Source organism: Tetranychus urticae, chromosome 2 (assembly GCF_039701765.1).
Source record: "Tetranychus urticae isolate SD_2017Ah chromosome 2, NJAU_TeUrti_SD_1.0, whole genome shotgun sequence".
Classification (NCBI taxonomy): domain Eukaryota; kingdom Metazoa; phylum Arthropoda; class Arachnida; order Trombidiformes; family Tetranychidae; genus Tetranychus; species Tetranychus urticae.
Window position 1 is genome coordinate 16895345 of NC_142959.1, and position 7695 is coordinate 16903039.

The window sequence follows — 7695 nt, forward strand, 5'->3', positions numbered from 1 at the left end:
AGATAAACAGAAAAGATCAAAAGGTTAAACCAAGTTATTTTGGTCTTCACCAATATCTCACTAATCCATATCTAAAGATTTGGGTATTTTAACCAAAAAATGATTGGCGCAATTTTCAACTGCAAATCTATTCAATAAATTGTAAGAAGCTCATGAAACCAACAATCAATTGAATTTTGATTTTCAATCTTATTCAACATTAGATCAAGTTTAAAATATATTTATACCTGTCGATTGATTTCAATAGTTTTCTGGTTAACATTTCAAAGAAATTAAATTTTCGTCTGTTGTGTGTCTTCCTTTCATTTTCTGGTTAAAATGTCCAAAGCTTAAGATTAGACTATTAAGGGATTAGTGAAGTTGAAACATACCATCAAAACGGATGAAACAGATAAAAGAGCAAGTCCAATAACAGATTATCCATAATTAGCTGAATATTGGTTGGAATCAGCAATGACTTCGATAAAGACTCCAGCCCAGGTTCGGCCTTTTACTCTTGTCACCCGAATAGCTCAAAGGAATTTCATCTTTTGTCATCAAAAGCTACAATGGTAACAATGAGTTCATCACGGAGATCATCATCATCAGCTGGAGGAAAATTCCTCCTCCATTAAATTGCTCCAATAAACATATGATTAAAGTGCAAAAAATCAAAATTGATAACTTCGTCACTTGCTCTTGAATAACCTAATGACTTGATGATTTGAATGGCTCAATCCAATTTCAAATTCCTCAACAATTAATCAACTTTCACACTTGTCTCATCTTGGAATCGTCACCATTTACCATAAAATCTTGTAAAATTATCGCAACTTGTTGACCAAAATAACTCTAATTTTTAGGTTATTTTCTGGACTTTTCCGTTCTTTATTTTCTCTTTCAAATTATCAACATTGATCAACATGATTTCATTGTTGCTTAAGTTGAAGTATCACTTGTATATCTTGATTCAAGTGTTCAGTATGAACAATGTGACACTTGGTGATCATGATGAGGGGAAAATGATTGTTCAACAAAATCTGGTTTTCCAATCAAAGTAAACCAGAAAAGGAGCAACTTTTTTTTACATCATTTCATTTCCATGTTAAATGAACAACAATGAGGTGTGTTTGCCCTTTTTTATGTGAGTTTCATTCCAATGAACAGATTGCAAGAGAGTTGATGTTTGTGTTAAGATTAACCCTTTGATATTTGGAAAACAATTAAGTTAACAGTTAAGAAATAATTAATCACTGTTAATTGATTGGAAGAAAGGAAAATGTTTCATTGTGAATCAACAGCTTCAAATTAACTTGCTATTAATAGCAAATAATAAAGCAAGTTGCTAGGCTTTATCAATCAAATGAATAAGATGGGAAAGAGCAAGAAATTGATTAGACTAAAAGATTGATTGTAATCATAATTGTTTGCAGATTTTGCTTTTACAATTAACGTTTCCATTGAATAGTGACTAAACTTTTGGCTTAATGTTGCTCAAAATGATTGTAATGTTTAATTTCAAGATTAACGTTTCATTTTGTAATTAATTGTATTATTCAACCTTTGTTCATTAATTGTAATCAAACAGGACAAAATGTTAATCAGTTGAGTTGAAATTAGTCAAATTGATGTTGGTTCAATGGGACAGAAATTAGTTTTTTGTCAAATTGAGTTTGAAATAATTAGCTTTACCTTTCATTTGAACAAAATTGTGTTCATTTGGAATTTCAAATTTGACAGGAAAAATGAACCAAAACTGGTTTCAACATGTTAAGATGATCTTTATCATGGTAATGATGTTTTATCAGTTAATTGTGAGCTGACAAAATTGGAAACTTTTTTTCAGTGAGATTGATATTGTTTCCCGTGACAATCCAAGACAATATGTTAATAAGACATTGGATTAACTTGTTGAAAGCAACGAGAAAGGATTAAATTAAATCCGATTTGTTGAGGCTTTTAATCTCTCTCTTTTTCAACCCAAATCTTAGTTTGGTTAATTAGATGTGAGTGCAAGTTGATCAAAAAATGAACAATAAATCTATTCGGTTAACGATTATCACCAAAGATTGTGATTTACAGTAAAGTATATCAACTGCAATTTGGCTTTCATTCAATTTCACCGTCATTCCTGTGAAATTAAGAGACGAGAAGAAAAAGTAAATCAATTATTAGCTGAATGATGATAATTATTAATCGTTTGACATTACGATTATCATGTTAATAGCAATGAATAAGCAATCAATGAGGGAACCCAATGATTGGTGGAAACAAAAGTTACAAAATGAAAAGATTATGAGAAGCAACGAAAACATGTTTCAATTGAAATATAAAAACTGGTTTTCAACTGGTGAATCTAAATATTAATGAATAACAAATTGTATGAAACCAATAACGATAATGATGTTGGACTTTGTTTCTCAGAATTGACCTAATTTGTGAATGATAATCATATTAATGGTAATATCAATTATAACAACAACAAAGCTATAATGTTAATCTGGTTACGAGTAAAGCTGAAGGGAAAGTTGAATGATTTTGTTGTTTTAAGAGACTTTGTTTTTTTTCTGAGTGTTTCTTTGTTGGTTTGGTTGAGTTGGAGTCAGTGACTGTAAGATAAAAATGGATGAAGATGAAAAACTGATTTTCTTCTTCTTCTCTTGATTCCATTGTTTATCATGATCGCTGTTATTATTGTTATTATTTATTAAAATTAAGCTTCCTGTTGACTTGATGGTTAAGTATTTAACGTTAATAATGATTCATTGACCAAGCCCAGTTCAAGATGATAGAGAGTGAGACTAATGATGAGATGTTGACGATGCGTGGTTAAGATGCGTCTTAAATGGACATTTAAACGTGCCAGTTATCAATGGAAGCCATTTTCTTGTGCATAAACAACTAGAGAGAGAGAGAGAGAGAGAGAAGAGGAGAAAAAATGAGTTTAAAAAGAACCAGTAAGAAGATGAAAGAAGATGAAAAAAAGAAGAGAGAAGAAGACAAAATTGATCGACAAGGGGAAACAAAGGAAGGCAAAACAAGCACAAGATGAATTGGGAAGATGAAGGAGCAAATGAAGAGGGAAGAGGAGGAATAAAATGATCCCCTTTGTATGAGAAATGTATTGTTATTTACCTTGAATGAACAAAAAAACTGGTAAGAATGAAAATTACCTGGAGAAAGTTAATTTAATAATGGCGAGAGTCAGAGGAATATAAAAATCTAAGATTGAAAGGTTCATCTGTCAATGGCTTTAAATCAATGTTCAGGTGATGATGAAAATGGATTGACTTTACATGCGCTTTTAAATTGTTCAAGATTGTTGCCAATTTATTAATTTTAAACTGCAATTGTCCAAAGCCATACTTTTGTAAGCAAAGGTTTACACTTCTGGCAATTGGGTTACTATGGATAACTTGAAATTGAATTTATCAGCAATGATATTGTAAAGAGGAATGTGAAACCATCAAGATATCATTTAATGTAATAAATTAAATGCTTCTTTTGGGTTTAAATTTACCTTTTTTTTGTATTCTCTCTCTCTCTCTTTTTTCTTGCTTGGAATCGCTTTTTTGTTCAATATTGAGGTTGAACAAATGTGTGCATTTTGTGTGAATACAAAATGGTAAAGTCAAAATTATATTGTACTATTGAAGACTAACAAACTGAGCATGAATAGCAAATCAAATTATGATGCTAAGAGTGAGTTAATGATATGATTAAAGCTAAATCAAGTTTTGGAGGGGCTTTGAAAAGCATCTCTAAAAAGTGATTAAACTGAATGGGGAGAGGAATGCCAAAAAATGGGAAAAACAAAGTTAATTGGAATCAATTGGTTTACATTATTGTCGCTGCTTTTTTTTGCTTCTTGGTACGTCAACATCAATGATTACAATTGAAATGGTTTTTCATCTTCTCTCTTCGGTCAACTTGTTTCTCTCTCTCTCTATCATCCTTTTCATCATCATCTGACAGCATTTTGCAAGATCAATTCCCTGAGGGTGTGTAAGGGAAGATAGAGATGAAGATGAGTATGAAGACAAAAATAAGTTGTGAATAACACATGAAAATGGCGAAAATGATGATCATGTTGATGATGATAGGAGAGTGAGAAGCTTGGAAAACATTGAAGACAGGAAGACGAGAGAAGGTGTAAAGATGAAAAGGTTAACCGGAAAGATTTTTTACTCTCATCAGCAAAACAAAAGACTAAATGTTAGTAATTGTTGTCTTCATTTAACTACTATTTTCGGGTTAGATTTTGCGTTGATTATGAGAAGAGGAAAAAAAAGTAAATGTTGATATTTTTAAGGTTAAATGCAAAGAACAAAAATTAACATTTTTTCCCTTCTTTGCTGCCCTTTTTCACAGAACCAATTTGTAATCAAATATCTCGTTATTGAGACTTTGATTTTAACAGAATCGTCATTACTAGCATATTGTTATCAAATTGTGCAATTTTGCAGTTGACAATCAAATGTCATTTGTTGGTATTTTTATTCAATTGCTCAGTTATGAGTTTCTGTTCTGCTTTTTCGTCTCCAGTTAGCCAGATTGAAATCATTTGATCAGCTTTGCGGATAATGGCTAAGTAATCATTTGATTAACCAATCTGACAATAACTGATTGACATTTGATTAGTAAAACATAATTAAAACGGAAACAAGAGATGAACCAGAAATTGGAAAATAAATTCAAGTGAAAATGAAGAGAAAAGAAGTCAAATTTTCTTCCATTCTTAAAGCTTGAAGTGTGAAAACGCAATGAGCGAAACAATGAAATGTTGAATTTTAAAGATGATTAACCTTGATTAGTGTTGGTTAATTGTGTTTGTTAAACTGGTTAAGAAAGGTAAAATGTAACATTTGATATTCAATTGAAAGGATTTTCACTGATATCTTGGAAAGTGCGAGTTATTATCATTAATTGATCAAAGGTAATTCAACTAGCAAGTTAATGATGGTCGAGATGATCCTGATGAAGAAGAAGAAAAAAAAGGGAAAAAGGAACATATTTTTTCCTCTTTTCCTCTTAGCTTATCAAGTCCATTTCCTTTTCCTGTTAACCTGCTGATTGGTTATTGAACTTAATGTTACATTTGATGAAAATCAATAGATTATTATTATTGTTATTACAATAATAATGGAAGTGAATCTTGATTACAAATTGATTGGAACGAGAGGGAAAAATAAGTCAAAATGTAGACTTAAAGGGCAACCAAAATCAATAGACTCATCTGATGAATGGATTAATGAATTGTTATTAATATCATTTGATATTAATTAGTCTTGCAAGATGAAGGTCTATTGGTCTGTTGTTTGGCTACTTCTTGATCAATTTGAGGCACTTCTTCAATGACTTGACCACTAATTATGCACTGATCCAGTTGGCTTTTTTTCTTGCTGATTGTTTCAACCTGAAAGAAGGAAATAATTGTTTTAATGATACACACTTTTGAACATTTTATTAAATGCAAGTTAAATTGTAACCATTTGTATTGTTTACTCTGATAATGTACGCAAAGATGAAGGTTAATCTTGTCAATCAAGTTTTCCTCTTTCATGGAATGAATTTTTTCTCTATTTTCATTTGACGGTTACATTTAGGTTGACTGTGTTTGTCAATTTGCAACAAAATTAAACTGTTCAAAACTGTTAATCACAACTGTAATTAAAGTTGCTACAACTATTTAGTTTTTTCACCAAATCTCCCGAGTAAATAATGATTATCAGAAGAGGCTTGAAATGTTACAATTTAACTTGCGCAAAGCGGTGAGCCAGAAAAAAAGCACAAGAAAATGTGAGATAATCAAGGTGCAATCGATTAAAAATTGAAAGAATTGTTCAAGTTCGACAATAAACTGAATTTAAATGATGCTGTGTAATGGCTACATTTAAATGAACAACATTCCATCAAATTTGTATGATTTTGTCTTCATTTACAATCGATTTTTTCTTCTTCCTTGTCTTGATGGTAGACATTGAATGGTTTTTGGTGTTGAAAATGATGGTTTGTGTGTGTGTTTAAACAGCAATATTAATTGCTTGTTTTGTGTTTGCTTGGTTGAAGCTCTTTTCTTATCGTTCGATTGGATCAAATTAACTGATTGTGACAATTAATTGACATATATTGAAGTAAATAATCAAGTTAATTGTTGAAATGACATGAGAATGTGAAATGTGAAACCAAAAAAAGCACCAGAAGATGATCAAGTTTAAGAACTGGTTAAATGATTGATTGTTGGTGTACATTAACTTTTGGGTTTTGGGCAAAAACTGGTAAATGGTGAAAGTAAACAATCAGATGAACAATTAGTGAATATTAAATGTGAGATAAATGTTAATTAAAATGAAATATTAGTAGAGTGAATAATATTGGTTAAAATTGGTTCAATTAGCGTTACAATTTAATTTGGTTTCACACCAAACTCAAACTCATCTTTAAATTGAGTTGTTTTCAATTCATCTTTTGGTCAATTTTTTGGGTTTCCATACAAATTGCTGGTTATGGTTATTTGGTCAACAGGTTAATCTTGATTGTTACCACTTGAAATACTGAAATAGAGTTTTAAGGTTGTGAGTAGTTTTGAATGTTAATTGTAAATATTCAATGAATACTGATTTTACTTTCTTACTCAATTATAATCAACCTTCACTGTTATCATGATAAAGCTATTATTTAATTATTGATTATTTCCAATCATGATTCAGTAATTATTGCATGATGTGGTTAAACAGAAAAATGAATTTTCTGTTTTTTTTCTTCTTCTCATCTTAACCCAAATTGAAAGATTGTTTTTTTTCTGGATGAGGAAACAATTAACTTACAATCAAATTCAACAGAAATGAATTAGGTAAAGAGAAAGTAAAATCAATTCAATTCACTTCATTTTTCATCTATTAATTTTGATGAACGGGAAAGAGATTTAAAATGATTTTACAATACCTGTTACATGTAATATGTTAATTGTCATTAAATTGTTGACAATTAGTGACAATATTAGTCGGTTGGGAAGCACGTATGAAACGGATCAAGTGAAAGTTGATAAGGAACGTTAAATTGTGTCAAATTAAATGCTGAAAATATAGACATGATTCAGATTAATCATTATGTTTATAATGAGTATGTTAATGTTGTTTACCGTAAAAAGGTTTTAATTGTTACCTTGAAATGGTGAGGGTTAATAGTTGACTTTGAAGGTAAATTTATGCTTACATATTAAATGGCCAACAAATGTTTAAATTTTCCGCTAATCCCAAATCATTATCATCATGAATCTGATTCGTCCGGAAGAATCCAATTAACAGTTTCACTCAAGCTAATCAGCTTTAATCATCACAATAAACAGGAAAACCAGTTTTATCTCAATGAAAAGATATATCAAGAGAGTCATCTTGATGACTGATTCCGGTTAGTATCTTTAATTAAATTAAATCAAGATCAATGGTAATATTGTTTCTCTAATTTTGGTGTTTCAAAGATGACATTTTGGAGATTTTTCAGTTGCAATTATCAGTAGAAATGCTTTTGTTTTACCAAATTTTCCATGAAAGTTGTTGCCATCGATTAAGCTTCTTTTTCTTGGTAACCAAAAGATGACAATGTTTGAATTGATTCCTGGAATTGACCGAGTTTCATTGAGTTTTCTTCATTCAGCTTTGTTTTATAAGATTTGGATCCATTGAGCATCTCCAAATTGTTGACAACTGAAACGGT

At 30.4% G+C, this 7695-nt stretch overlaps 1 long non-coding RNA gene across 1 annotated transcript; it reads right to left on the reverse strand.

Annotated features, from left to right (window-relative positions):
* Nucleotides 1-2159: 2159 nt before the first annotated feature.
* On the reverse strand, nucleotides 2160-4642 carry LOC149094013 (uncharacterized). Its single transcript, XR_016198377.1, has 2 exons — nucleotides 3115-4642; nucleotides 2160-2880 (listed from the first exon to the last, which is right to left on the reverse strand). It is a non-coding gene; the product is annotated as an uncharacterized LOC149094013 (long non-coding RNA).
* Between the last annotated feature and the right edge of the window lie 3053 nt (nucleotides 4643-7695).